Genomic DNA, 16,068 nt, shown 5'->3' on the forward strand with positions numbered 1-16,068 from the left:
TTTGGATGAAAATTAGAGAATGGAGTAAAGAATATTTTCAACCTGACAGATATGGTTTTCAACTCAACATTTTAACCTTTATTTTTTCTTTGAAAAGCTTTCTATTTCAAAAGAATGAATTTAAAAATCACTAACAGTAATCCATATAATTATAATAAATCTATGGCATACTACTTACAATAAATTTCAAATGAAACTGCATAAACAGCCTTAGCTCTAAGGGCCTCATTAATCAGAAATATGCAAGTAACAGTTGTCAAATATATCAAATTTTTTTCAGCTCAGTAAAAATACAGAAAGCTTTTCTAAAATTAGATTCATACATCTGATATAAGAAGTCAAGATTTTTCATTAGTAATGTGTATAAAAGTAACTATGATTATATAAACTAAAATCAGGACTAGGAGAGTGTTAAATCTTTTAACAACTTATAATTTAAAGAATTTAAAGTTTAAGAGCAGAACTTTCTCAGTCCATGAAAATATGTTATTATAAAGCATAGAGAGTAATTTTACTGGAAAATACAGTAAGTTTTCAGAACATGCAAAGCTTTATGTAATATGACTATAGGTATTAAAGTCCTTACATAACCCAGCTTTATATTTTGTTTAAATGCCAAATTTTTTAGAAGGATCAGACACATACCTTTATGTTATTTTAGTCGAAAGATCCTCCAACAAATGTAGCTTTATCTGAGAAATTTTTAACAACAGCTCATGAAAAGATGACCTGCTGGCTATATATATAAGCTTCTAAATTTGTACTCTGACACTCTGAACAGATGCTACAGCCAAAAAAAAAAAAAAAACCAAACAAACAAAAACCTGCCAAAAGCCAAACACAGTATCTTGTAATACTTGTTAAAGTGTATAAACACAGTGAATGGTGTAGAGAAAATTTGATAAAGTAAATGGTGGATTCAGTTTCCTTCTGTGACTAATATGCCCTTAAACAATGATTTAAAGTCATTTATTTGAGGCAAACAATAAAGAAGCCTTAACACTCCTTCTGCTTTTTAGCCTATGAGAGTAATTCACCCTAGACAAGATTTCCTAATAATACGCAGTAAAAATCAATATATGGTACATGATCTTAGCATGATGATCTTAGCAACAATCTGAAAATGAATGTTATCAATTTTATCCAAATATGAACCATTCAGTTTATATAAACGACGTTTAGGAAGACTACCCATGATCTACCTCTGATATTTTTCCCTACTTCTTACTTCTCCATCACAGCCCCAAATGGATATGCTAATGTGATCTAGGAGCACTCCTCATTTATAGGGCATGTTCTCTCTCATTTTTGACCCAATGTTGACCACTGAAAGGCACGTATGATATTGTGATTTATAAGAAAAATATATATATGGTCATTCAGTTGACCAAATACATTTCTCATATATATATTTGGTCTTTGCTCATAGCTCATAGCTCATAGCTCACTCATAGCTCCCAAAACCCTTGGAATTTTCTAAGTGTTGAGAATGACAAAGGTGTTTCGATATGTTAATGAGGTAATTTTGGGACATCACCTAAGGATGGGGGCTGGCTGCCAATGGAGCCAATAATGTGATTAGAGGGTTGGAACTGTCATTCCTATCCTAACTTCTGAGAAGGGAAGAGGGTCTAGATGTTGAATCAGTTGCCAATGGCCAATGATTTAATCAATCATGACTATATAATGGAGCTTTCATAAAACCCCAAAAGGATGGTGTTTGGAGAGCTTCTGGATTGGTAAACATGTGGAGGTGCTGGGAGAGTGGCACCCTTGTGGAGAGGGCATGGAAACTCTGCACCCTTTCACCATACTTTGCCCTATGAATCTCTTCCATCTGGCTGTTCCTGAGTTATATCCTTTCAAAGTAAACTAATAGTCTAGTAAGTAAATTGATTTCTCTGAGCTCTGGGAGCCACTCTTGCAAATAAATTGAATCCCAGGAGGAGATCGTGGTAACCTCTGATTTATAGCTCATGGGTCAGAAGTACAGGTAACAACCTGGTCTAGCTACTGGTATCTGATGGGGGTGGGAGAGACATTCTGTTGGAACTGAGCTCTTAACCTATGGAATCTGACACTATCTCTAGGTAGATACTGTCAGATTGAGTTGAATTATAGGACACCCATCTGGTGTCCCAAGAATTGCTTGATGCTGCATGGGAACCACCCCCCTGCAACATGTTGGAAATGGTACCACAAATAATTTAGCATCATATTAATTTCCATCCCAGGAAACTGCCTGAATTGGTTCCCTTTACATCTGAAGTTTACTTCCAGGAGGTTTCTCCCTAGTTCTGACACAGGTACCCTGGCTAATACTCCCAATACCTATCTGGATCTGGTGGTTTTGTCCTTAATATCAACATCATGGCTGGAGGTCAAGTTCCCCTGCCATCTGCTTCTTGCTGACTTTCCTTTATAGAATGTGAGACTCCCCATGTATCCAGATCTCAGTAACTGAAATCTACTGTTCAAGGGTAGATTATGTGGCATTTTGGAACTTTCAACCAGAGCCAACGGCAGAATGGTAAAGTAAATTTTTCCACATTATTTTAAAAGATTTGGAATTTGAATTTCTTTAATCAGAGGTATCTTTTGCCAGGTAACCAGTCAGGTAATAATGAGTCATGCATTTTTTGAGGATCTATTGAATACCAGACTGTATTCTAGATGTCGTAATTACAGAAGTGGATGAACTAAATAGACCTGCATTTCAAGAGCTATATTTTAGCATCAATTCTACTATATCTACAATAAATAACAATGACTAGCCAGGTACTGTTCCATGAACTTAAGGTTTAAGTCATTTAACTTTCGCAACAACCTTATGAAGTATTATTATCCCATTTTACAGAAAAAGAAGTAGAGATTAAATAACTTGCCCAGGTGGAAGCTAGTTGGTGGAAAAGCCAGTGTTTGCAACCTGGTATGCTGAGTCCAGAGTTCACAATTTATCCAAGACAATTTCATGAATTAACCAAAATCTATCAAGAAGTGATCATATACTGTTAAGATGGAGAGTGCAAAAGGGAGAAAATTGGAGTGTTCAGTGAAGTCCTCTTAAGAAGGTCATTCGAATTGAGACCTGGTTGATGAGAAGAAGCCACTTGAAAGACTATGTGAAGAGGATACAAAGCAAATGCTCTGAGATGGCAAGGAATTGACAGTTTGTAGCTTAGGGAAAAAGCCACGTGGTTGTGATTTTGAATCAAAGAAAAGTTGAAGGAGATGAGGTAACAGACGTAGGCAGAGGCCAGATCATAAAGGCCATGGTAAGGAGTCTAGATTTGATTGTGATTGAAATAAGATGCCACTGCAGGTTTTTAAGCATAGGATGATATGATCAACCTTGTGCAGAAATTGCAGAAGGAGACCTGTCAGGAGGATGTTGTGGCAGTAACACATGCATGATATACAGGTGGCTTGGACTAGGGTAGCAGTGGAAGTGGGAGAACTGGTAGAAAAGTCTTGGCAGCTGAGGGAAGTGAAATGGAGCAGGACCCTATGATCCTCCCCCCACCCCCTGTGTCCTGCCTGATTTTTGTCTGTGGAAAAACTTTAGCCAAAGAATAAATTTAATCAGAGAAGTGAGAAAATGCAGAAGCAAAGGAAAACAGTCAAAAGAGACCAAATAATAGTGGTTTAGTCATTAAACATAGTCAAGGACCTCTAGTTCCTCCTCAGGGGCTGTAGATAATATTCTGAGCCATATCCTGTGAGCTGTCTTACAGATACTGAAGCCCACACCCGGTGGAAGAAGTTAACTACATGATGACCAGATGGTAGCCATGACATAAGCTGCCACAATTCCAAGAATTGGCCTCAAAGAAATGAGAACAAACAGACCCTCAAACTGAAGACTAACTGTACCTAAAGCAATCAAGATGACGCTGGTTTGACCACTGCATGACCAATTTCAAGATGGCTGTCAGAGCTGAGTGCGCTGTTTCTGCAGGTAGCCCCTCCCTCTGATTGTCGGGGGGTGGGGGGGAATCGGCCTTTGGACGGGAGTCCCCCCTCCCCACCACCATGCCGGTTGCCGGCATCCAAAATAAAGCAAACTTTCCTTTCCATCAACCAGGTCTCTTTATTGGCTTTTGAGCAGCGAGAAGCAGGACTCCACTTTCAGTTACAGAGGGATGAATTGAAGGGGTCAGGACTAGAGCAGGTGCCGAAGTAAGGAAGAGAGTTCATTCCAGGGAAATGATGTGAAGTTGTCTGAACTGGGGAGGGTCCAGTGCAGGTGGAGAGGACTAAACAGGTACAAAAGATATGTGGAAAGAAGATTTTATAGGGTTTAATTTCTATTGCATAAGAGGGAGAAGAGAGGGATAATTACTGAAGATGATTTCTAGAATCCTGACAACTTCCCCATCCTAGTGTATCAACATTATGGAAAAAGGCCAAGTTGCTATACGGTAGCCAAATTTAGATCATCATGCTTTCTATTCCTCCTTTCAGAGTTTTTTATGTGAGAACGTAAGTCTCTCCCTGTAACAGCAAGGACTCAGAGTGCATTCTTTTTTCTGATGTACAAAGTCATTGAAAAGTTTGCCAAAGATAGTATTTTCAATCTTAGTCCATTTAGTTAAATTTTAAACTTACTTTGTGGTTTTGTACTTTTCAACTTAGTTTTTCTTCATGAAAAACCAGCTTGATTAAATGAATTGCAGAAAAATGAGAAGCAAAAATGGCATATAAAAATGCAATTAATCTAAGCCTCAAGTGAACTGTAAGGCATGAAACATTGAAGACCAAATGACTTCATTCTCCTGACAAGTGCTTTAATGGACCATTAATACATGCCAGAATACTTTGAAGCTACTCTTATACGTGTAACACTGTATATGTATAAAACATACATGTAAATATTTATTTCCATTAATGAATTACCCAATTGTTATAATGTATGTTGAAGGACAGAGTTGAAATTGATATTATAGTCAGCCTGATCAATTGATTAATTTAGCTCATCTACTTAAATAATTATTTCTGGGTTCTGAATGATCAAAAAGACTGGATAATATGAATAAGGATTCTCACCCGATGTAAAGACCATCATGTTCTACACACAGCCACTTTCCTTTCCTTTCCCTTTCTCCTTCCCGCCATCCTTTCCTCGCTTTTCTCTGTCCTCTCTCTAAACTCTCTTCTGGGGTCATCTCATCCATTCCCCTGGCTTTATAGACCATCTATATAGAGAGAGTTCCTGAAGTCACATATGTAGCCCTCACATTTTTTCTCAGCTCCAAACTGTTTATATTATAGACAATTCAAACTTGACATAATCCAAACTGATTTTTTTTTTTAAATTTCTACCTTCCCCAACCCAACTCTCTCTTCTCCATTTCAGGAGATGGCATTACAAACCACTCATTCAAATCAAAAATCATCTAATCCTTCAGTGAATTGTATTGATTCTATCTGTAAAATATATCTCCCACTAACTCTCTCCATCTCAACTGCTGTCACCCTGGTGTGTGCTCCTGCGTTCTCCCACTTAGACTTTTGTTTGTAACTATTCAATAAAGTGAAATACTCTTTTTAAAGTAGCAGATCCAGTACGTGGTCATACAAGTGTACGTAATAAAGACTGTAAAAATCATACCATTAATGGACAGTGACTTGCCAAATCAGGAAAAAGTTTCTTTTGTGGTTGCTGACTGCAATTTGCAGCGGGAATAAGGAGAAGAATCCCCATCTGTAATTTCTTAATCTCCCTCTGGTGATCTGTCAAGTGTCAAAAGATTGTAAGTTGATCAACAGCTGTATCTGAAATAATTTGCCCTGTACCTGACAATTACACATACATATTTATGTTAAATTAAAGGATTAGGGGTTAGATGGTTGGGTGAATAATCACTACTATTAATCTTGCCTACTCAGAAACCAGCATTTCAATTGTGTAATTCTCTCTAAGAATCACATATGATTATGACATCCATTACTGTAACCTTTCAATATAGAAATAGAGGCTCCAAGAGGCTGACTTCTGCACAGTCATACACCTAATATGTGACAGAGCCTAATCTGGAAAATCAGTTCTCTCACTCAGCCCCATTTCCTTTCATAACTCAGACTGTTTCCCCAAAAACACTATCAATGGCTGTCTGAAACACTAGTTTTGGGAGGTACTGGTTTGAAAATACTAAACGATATTTATTCACAATCTCCAACAAATTATTTTCAGCTGAACAGAGCTGCCAGTGAACCAGGAGAAAAATATGTCATCATTTTCTACCTCTGCCGAAAGACAAGTGGGTTGTTTGCTATCAGTGTTTATCAAGTAATTATTTTGGCAGTCTGTATTGCAATTTAATGTGCATTATACTATAAATTACTACTCTTATTAAGGCAGAAAAAATAATACATGTTGTGTTCCATTACTTTTTAAAATACATTTTGCTCAGTGTTCTCTACATGCTGCTTTTGGTAATACCACATAAGATTTGTTCCTGATCATGTGCCCTTTAAAGACCGTGCTGCTTCTATTTTATAAGCCTGAAACTGCAGCCCTGAATATTACACAGTCATATGAAAGTGGACATAAAATTCTGTTTCGTTGCATGAATTTTAAAGAGTTCAATGTGTCCTATGACAAGAAAAGAAAAGAAAAGAAAATTACAGGGTTTTCTTTCATTAATGCTAACAGAGTTATCCCTGACTTTTAATTTGGCTATTTCTTGTTAGCTTCCACTTTTGTCTTAGAAATAAAAATTGGAATCTGGCAGAAATATTACTGAACATGTACAAGTTTTTAGTTTGATAGCAACTAACTGTTAGCAAAATATAATTTACACCTGAAATTATGAAAATTGATATGAGTAGTAGTTAATTTGTATATTCTTAGTAACCGTATTATTATAATAATCATTTTTAAATATAATGAATTAAATTTACATACAATATAAACTTAGCATACTGATATAACTAATTTTATAGGAAAATTTTCCTAGGAATTACATAAGTTCCTCCACAGGTTATCTAACCACACGGATCCACAGCTCCCTCATTCATAAAGCAGGAATAAAATTTTTTCCTACCTCGTAGCTACTATGTATTTTATCTTTATCTCATGAACTTAATTTTATTTTTCCCTGTGTTTCATAATATATCTAAATTATTAATCAATAGATACATATATATAATTTATATGTGTGTATACATGTACATGTATAAATAAATTTGTGTATAAAGTATGAGGATTAAACAGAATTTTGAACAGGAACAATTAACACAGGCAGGCGCAAGTTGCAAATGCTCAATAAATGTTATCTGTTATGATTATGACGATTACACTTATCAACAACAACAACAAAAACACACAAAAAGCTGCAAATAAGAGAAAGTTTACTTGAGGTTTTAAGTATTGCAATTCAGGAAGCATAGATTGGAGTAGCAACTCAAAGGTGCTCCGAGGTAAATGGAAAATGGCGGGAGTTTATAAAGGCAACTTACAAGACTTTCCACAGAAGGTTATTTTTACAGAACTATGATTGGTGTCGCAGGCATTCAGTCACTTGTTGGCAGCAGGTTGGTTGCTAAGCTGCCGTCTCTAGAGAGTAAAGAAAACAAGTCCCAGGTGGTCTCAGGTTGGCCTAATCAAAAGTTTATGTTGCATCCAGATGTGCACATGTGTCAGTTCCTCTTCCCTAGTAGTCTCCCAGCTCCATTTTGACATAAATGACTCCACTGTTTTTTGTTCATGGCCCATAACTTCTAGATGGAAAAGAAGTTGGATCAATAGAAGGTGCCTGTATTTACTCTTGTGTTCATTATTCACAGTCACTCAACACATAAATATTTTTAGCAAACTCTACTTTGATAGTATACAAATTTGTATGAAAAATCCATTTTACCCAGAAGATGGTGGTAGGTGGGAAGAGTACTTACATTGTCATGTAGACAGGTTGTGATTACTATAGACATAAAACATTTCTTCAGCATGCATCTCATTTTTTAATAAAGAAATAAGATTTCTAATAACAGAAAGGCTAAGAATGAACTTTATTGCCAAGATACTCCTTATTATTTTGACTAAACTCCCTTAGGCACCAATCAGTAAAGGATGAAGCATATACTGGCTATATTGCTTTCATCAGTGAAGGGCAAACTCTTTCCCAATGCTCTGCCATAATTATACCTTTGCAACTGTACCATTACTGAGATTTTTTCCAAGATATTCCAAGTTTAAACTGAATATTTTATTATATTCACTGGGTGAAGGTAGTTACAGAATTTAAAAAAATTATCAGACATGGCCTATATCTAAATGTAACTGTCAATATACAAATTCTATTTCATAAAACAATATCGCGACCTTCATTTGGCATGAGGACCTCACGAGCTACTTACAGCTTAGAGTTTTAACTTAATAGGACGTTAACTTAAACGTTGCCTTGATACAGAGGAGCCCTATCATGGAAAACTCTCTTCTTTGCAGTATTTATATTTTCATTCACTAATATGAGCTGGGGAAAGTAGCATACAGAGTAACAAAATAATATTTTGAATACAACTTTATTTTCTTAAAAAAAAATCTGGAGTCTCTTGTTTAAAATGGCACTAGGCTACAAAATTACTTCACAATTCCCAGCATAATACCTATGGTGGTTTAGAAAAAAGATCAGTATTCCACTATCTGAAAATATTTGGAATCACCTGTTGCCGGAGTCTGGGCAAAATTTCTATGATAAAGCTGAGGACTCTGTAGTGAGAAAAATGTTTTTTTGGTTTTTTTGCCCACGCTGTGCGGCATGTGGGATCTTAGTTCCCAGACCAGGGATCGAACCCTGGCCACCTGCAGTGGGGCACAGAGTCCTGACCACTGGATCACCAGGGAATTCCCAAGAAAAATGATTTTAACCATCGAGGGACAAGTGCACAAGGACAGCCCACCCATAGAAATGACTTAGGAAGATTCCTGAGACCCTTGGAGATCTAGATTTTACACCAATGCTGTGGCTGGACTGGCCCTTGGCATTCTTATGTTGCCAGATGCCCTCAGCGATAATCACAGGAAACTTTGAAAGAAACAAGGTTTATTACTTACAAGTTCTGGAAATTACATAGCACAACTGGGGCCACACAGAGAGGTAGGAGAGAGAGAGAGTATTACAAAAAGAAAAGAGCCAAATGTCAGGGCTTACACTACAGTTATAGACCCTCTCAATTAAACTGTAGCGATTTTAGGAATGTTAATGTTCCACAGCAGCCACATGAGTGGCCCAAGTGATAAAAGGGACTGTAGTGGGAAGAACTATTGATTGTGAGGTTGGTTATAAATCGATCCGTAAAAAACTCAAAAGGGGAGGCAGCATATTCACTGAGCAGATAATTCGCTGTTCTCTCAGTGGAAGTTGGTACAATTTTTGGACAGTAAGAATTCTTACACAAACTTTGCAACTAGTACATGTTCTTTTTGTTGCAATATGTATATTTGTAGTCGCTTATAAAAAGTGCATATGTGTCTTCGTGTCGTCCCCTTAATCCTAAATCTTTCACACCAGGGAGGAGACATCATTCACGAGAGGTGAGAATTACTGGGCTTCAAATCTTAAACTTCAAACCTGAAAAGGTACATTTGACCAAGAATGTTGCAGAGAAATCTATATGCAAGGCAGAAGATAATTGGAAGATTAGTTAGTGAGGTGGAATCAGAGCCTGGGGACTTTATTTCAGCTCTCTATGCTTCCACGTCTGGCCAGCAGATAAAGTTCTTGGTTCAAGGAACTCACAGCTGTGGACCCTGTAAAGGCACTGTCAACCTTTGCTTCTTGAACCCTTTCTTCTTTTTTTGTTTCTTGTTTATCTTCATTCTGATGGACGCATGTTTTTCTTCAGCTATACTGAAACCATTTATTAAGTTATACCAACCATTCTGACCTGTACACCATTCCTTTTTCTTGAAGTGGTTTTGGATATTCATGATCTCATCTCTTACAGCTAGATTTTAGGCTTTAAGAGAGGAATGTTTTGGCTCTGATTTCCAAAACTCGGACGGAAACAACAGAACCACTATTGTGATCATCAAAGTGAGCACAGAATTTACTGACTGGCAAAGCAAGAGAACACACACCTGTGAAAAATTCAATGAATAGTTTTCTGAGGGGAAACTGCAGGAAGCATTATGAGCTAGGGAAGTGGTGGGAGTTCATGGTGGTTATCTTAGATGAGGATTGGTGTTTATTTTCTGGATAAAGCACAGGGGTACGTAAGTCTCTACAAGGTTAGTTAAAAATAAGCCCCATGGTACATTGCTCAGGAAAGGGTCTTTCCACTGTGCCCAGTGTTAAAGAGAAAACCACAGGCCCAAAAGTATATCACTTGCGCTATAGCTGGTGAAAGTTCAATGTACCTGATGGCCTAATAGCTTCAGTTGGTTAGAAGCATTTGTGGTGAAACACAGAATTTAGGCTAAATATATCACAGGCAATTACTGCTATAAGTTGAAAATCTTTCTTTTACGTATCTCATTACAGCCATAATTTACCACTTGCCATAATTATATCCAGGGCTTATATTCCATCCTGGGACGATAGTTTAGAGCTTATTTACATTTGTATTTCATCATAGTATATAGTACAGTACCTGGATATAGTCAATGCTCAATGAAAATTGTTGAATTAATGAAAACTAAATAAGGTAGCTGAACATTTTTGTATCATTTTTTAGAATTTTGTCAAGATTAATATATATGCATTATGAATAAAAATTGTGTAACAGGATTTCTTAACATTTTATCAGAGTAACATACTCTAAAATATCACATAACATAGTGAAATCCTCATCAATTTTAACTTCTCTTTTCTCAGTCATTTCCAATTTGCAGTTTATTAAAATTGTTTCACATATGTTTACTTCTCTGTGCTCCCAATTAACTGGTAAATTGATTCAATGATAAATTGAATATCCACTATTCTTGTTCACAGCATTTAACAAAGAAGACTAATAATGCATACACTCCCAAATTCATTTGACAGAATTGATTTTCAGGATTGACCATTTAAAATATATTTCTCACATCATGGAATGGCCTTTATAACTTACATGAGCTTGTTTTAGTATATATATATATATTATATATATGTATATCATGTGATATATAGATCATGGAGTTAGAAACAGTAATAACTCATAGTAATTAGCAAAACTGATAAATTAATTGATAACAGCAAATATTAAAGACAAACATTTCTATTAAAAAATAGATGCATCACATTCCTTGGTATTTACCCAAAGGAGTTGAAAACTTATGTCTACACCAAAACCTGCACATTGATGTTTACAGCAGCTTTATTTGTAACTGCCAAAACTTGGAAGCAACCAAGATGTCTTCAGTCTGTGAGAGGATAAATAACTGTGGTGTATCCACACAATGGAATATTATTCAGTGCTAAAAAGAAATAAGTGATCAAACTATGCAAAGACATATAGAAATATTACATGCTTATTACTAAGTGAAATAAGCCAGACTGAAAATGCTATATCCTGTATGTTTCCAACTATACGATATTTTGGAAAAGGCAAAACTAAGGAGACAGTAAAAAAACAGTCAGTGATTGCCAGGGGTTGGGAGGAGGAAGAATTAATTAATACTCAGCACACAGAGGATATGGGAAATCTCTGTACCTTACTCTCCATTTTGTTGTGACCCTAAAACTATTTTTTTTTTTTACGGTACGCGGGCCTCTCACTGTTGTAGCCTCTCCCGTTGCGGAGCACAGGCTCCGGACGCGCAGGCTCAGCGGCCATGGCTCACGGGCCCAGCCGCTCCGCGGCATGTGGGATCTTCCCGGACCGGGGCACGAACCCGTGTCCCCTGCATCGGCAGGTGGACTCTCAACCACTGCACCACCAGGGAAGCCCATAAATCATTTATTTTAACAAAGAAGGGAAATAGGAGACATTACATTCATCCAACGAAATGATACCAGAGGACCTACAGCTCATCTTTTTCTGGAAGAACAGAATCAAGTTTCTCCACTGAGACAGCCACTGAGTTTCATTTCCGAGATTTCCCTAGCAATCATTTCTGCAAACCTGTAGGCTTGCATCCAGTAACACAAGCTGCCTTCTCCCCACTGTTTGACCTCAGCCAATTTAATTAGCTTCTTTGGATCTCAGTTTTCTCATCAATAGAATGAAGTTTTTGGACTATATGATGTATAAAAACATCTCCTATAACTACTGAGACATTGCAGGTAAGTGTACCTTAAAAAAAAAAATAAATAAAAGGCTACACTCTTAATGTAGCCACAGCAGAAGCTTCTGATGGCACACTATTACCTGTGATGCAAAGCTGTTTGATATACAGCCTGAATGTGCCAATAATTTCTGCTCACATATTTTATTGCAAACTTAAATCTACTGCAATCTGCAGAGATGCTTTTCAGTAGAGCCCCTAGGCTTTTTTTTTTTTTTCTGACAGTTGTTTACTTTTTTCATCTTCTTAGTGCAACTTTAAAAGGGTTTTATTCTTCTTATTCTTTACTCTAGATGTGACAATTTCTTTCCTTGGGAGCAAGAAAGAAATAAGTTCTACAACTGCCAAAGAGAAATAAGCGCAAAATTTTGGAAATGATACTGTCCTTAAAGTAACTAACTCCCTTTCAAATAAATGAATATTTATGTGAAGAGTTTAATAAAACTAACATTAAGAATCAAAGCAATTAGAAGAGGCAAATTAATCAGCAAGTAATGATTCACAATGAAAGAATAAAAGATGTCAGGGAAGCAAAAAATAAAGCAGGTAAGAACTAGATGCTAATGTGATTATCTAAGACGAAGTCACAGAAAAATTAATTCCCTTCAGGAATAAATACCTATTTTCCTTGGCCTTTGTACACTTAGAAATGCACTTTGCTGGGTTGTTTACAAATCCTTTCATCCCTGTAATGAACATTTATTGTTCCCAAGTATCCATCTTCATTTTTCTCTCCTATCAGCACCTAGTTTTTCCTTTGAAGAAGACCCTGCTGACTTTGTGTGAAAGCCATGTGATTCTGACTAGAATGACAGTACACCTTCTGGTAGAAACATTGTAAGAGCTAATGTGTCTTTTATTGCTGTCTCTTATTTTGCTACTGTTGTACTTGTTGGGTTTGGATACTTTTTCAGTTTAAACACTTCTAATCCTAATGCCTTCCCCCATTTTATGAAGATAAAAATTATACACCAACATCCATATTAAATTACTTATAAGTAATTTAATTTTTTATAGCAAAATCCATCAAAACTCTTAATGAAGTCCTCTTAAATGAAGCACAGTTGCTCACCGACATAGTCTTGGAAGAGGACATAACTTTCACCTTCTTCCTAGTGAAGCTGTGTGCGCCCAAACATACGACAGTCCAAAGAATATTGGGCTTTCCCTTGGGGTTATGGAAGTTAGCCAACTGAGAACCAAAGCTCTGGGCCATTCGTGTGTGACTTAATTTGATGCAGGAGCACCCCATCGTCTCAGCAGGTCAAAGACTTTAAACTGGGGCATCAAATAGGTTTCTATACACCCCAAACAGTAAGAGTAAGAATGCCAAAGACAAGTCATTTTAGTTATTTCTAAATCCCTGAATCAATTTTTCATTGAGAAATATGTGGACAATAAACTTTGCTTTTAAGGATCTTTTTAAACCATAAAGACCTATATCCCATGAAGTTAGAAAGTAATCCGGTTGGTTTTCATCTGACAAGACCACTACAAAAGTTTCAACAGTGCAAAATGGAATGAAATGCTGCTTTTTCCCTTGTAGTCCTAGTGAATTTTTGAAACCAGTAGATAATACCTGTGATGAGTGGAAATCAGAGACCAGTTGATACATTTCAAGTGTGAAACACGGACAATTATACTAATCATAGGACTGTTTTGAGGATTAATTGAGGTAATATAACATCCTTAGAAGAGTATGTGACAGATAGTTAGCTCTTTATAAATGTATATAAATAAATCATATCTATTTCATGTTTGCATCCTCATGGCTTAATACTGTACTCTTGGATACTTAAGGAAGTTCCTGAACAATGTCAACACACACCATACAAGCTATTCCATGACTGTAAAGCTTTTTTTTCTCATTTCACAAAAGGATACCCTAAGATATGGCAAGTACTTTTCTCAACTATTTTATGTTCTACTCTCTGACCTCAAAAACTCACTCAATACCGCTGTTTTTGTTTTACTACCTTATTATATATGGTTCCAAAACTCTAGCCCTGAACTTTTTCCCAAGCTCCATTTACAACTACCTGTGAGATATTTAATATCTATGCTTCACATTTTGGTAAACAGCAATTACATTCTCCAATCTAGCAGAGTTAGAAAATTTGGATGCCTCCCTCTCTCTCTACATCAAATGAACTCAGTTAATTCTATCTCAAAATGTCTACCAATCACTCCTTCATCCCTATTCGCTCCAGTGACTCCTTCAGGCCCTTACTGTGTCTCACCTAGATTATAACATAGAAGACTCTCCTCTCTCTGCCTCTGTTTCTCTCTCATTACTTCATCCACTTTCCTCTTCAATTCATTTACACACCATTGTCATAGTAGGCTTCCTAAGGAAAACCTGTGTTATTTCCTTACAATCACTTCTGCACGGAATGATAGTGAAACGGTAAGTAGCAAAGACCCTATCCAAGGTCCTTCAGAAACTTGGCTGAAACTGTTCTTTCCATATATAACACCAGCCAATTTTTCTCCTCCTTTCCCCAGATACTTGCTATTTTCTGATATAAAATATTTATAAAGCCTTAATTTATGTGCACAATTTGAAAAACAATATGAAAATCAAAAAAAAAAGTCACAGAAGACTTAAGAAACTAACTGAAACGTGAATTCCAAGCTGTATTTTCCACTGTAGACATGTTGGGGCACCATTTTAGCTGGTTAATAGCAACTCTGGAGATCCAGATCCTTTGTTAACATCATGTTAAGTTGCTCTAAGTTTGTGTGTGTACCTGTGATAACTATTGAACTGATATTAAATATTTATTAATGGTATTACTGTTAAAAATGCTCCAACATATCAGTAACTTTGAAACAGAATTTAGAGGTGATAAAAATTGTTGTTTATATATATAATTTTTAAATTTATTATTCCCTTTCTTATGGGCTGAATTGATATTTAAAGTTCACATGTTGAAGTCTTAACCCCTAGTACACCTCAGAATGTGACCATATTTAAAGATAAAGTCTTTAAAGAGGTAATTAAGTTAAAAACAGGTCATTAGAGTGGGCCCAAATCCAATATGACTGGTGTCCTTATCAGAAGAGGAGATTAGGACACAGACAGGTATTGAGAGAAGACCATATGGAGACACAGGGAGAAGATGGTCATCTATAAGCCAAGGAGGAAGGCCTCAGAAAAAACCAACACAGCTGACACCTTGATCTCAGACTTCTAGACTCCAGAACGGTGAGAAAAAAAATTTCTGTTTTATGCCACCCCCTCTACTGTACTTTGTTCTTGCAGCCCTAGCAAATCAATAGACCCTTCAAATATGTTTAAAAACATAAATACAATAGTTGCAGATTACTGTACTATGCAAGAATGTAACTTCCCTATTATACATTCCCTTCTATGGGGAAATGAGCCTCCATTTATGTTTTTAATTATGTGTGCTCTTCAGAAACCCTTGCCTCAAGTAAAACGCCGAGGTTCTAATCTTGGCCATTTTCCTCTTCTGAGCATTAACTCAATGTCATACCTGCTTACTCATTCACCCTCGCTCAGCAGAGTTTAATGGAGTGGTTAAGGGTGTAGAGCCAGTCCACCTGGGCTCACAGCCCACTTCATCACTAACTGTGTGACTTTAGGCAGTTACTTAAAAAGCCTGGGCCACATTTTTCTCAGATATGTGTACAGTAGAAACAATCATAAGAGTACTTGCATTAGAGGGCTCTGTAAGAATTGAGTTGATACATACAAAGTGTGTAGAATAGTATTGGGAACATAGGAAGTACAATTATGCTAGCAATGATCCCTCTGCTTAATTAGGCTCCAGTTATCTCTTTCAGAAAAACTTTTTATCCTTCAAGGTCCAGAAAAAAAATGATACCTCAACTTT

The sequence above is a fragment of the Delphinapterus leucas genome, chromosome 5 (assembly GCF_059928025.1).
Source record: "Delphinapterus leucas isolate spDelLeu-1000000601 "Yukka" chromosome 5, BTC_Dleu_Yukka2, whole genome shotgun sequence".
Taxonomy (NCBI): Eukaryota; Metazoa; Chordata; class Mammalia; order Artiodactyla; family Monodontidae; genus Delphinapterus; species Delphinapterus leucas.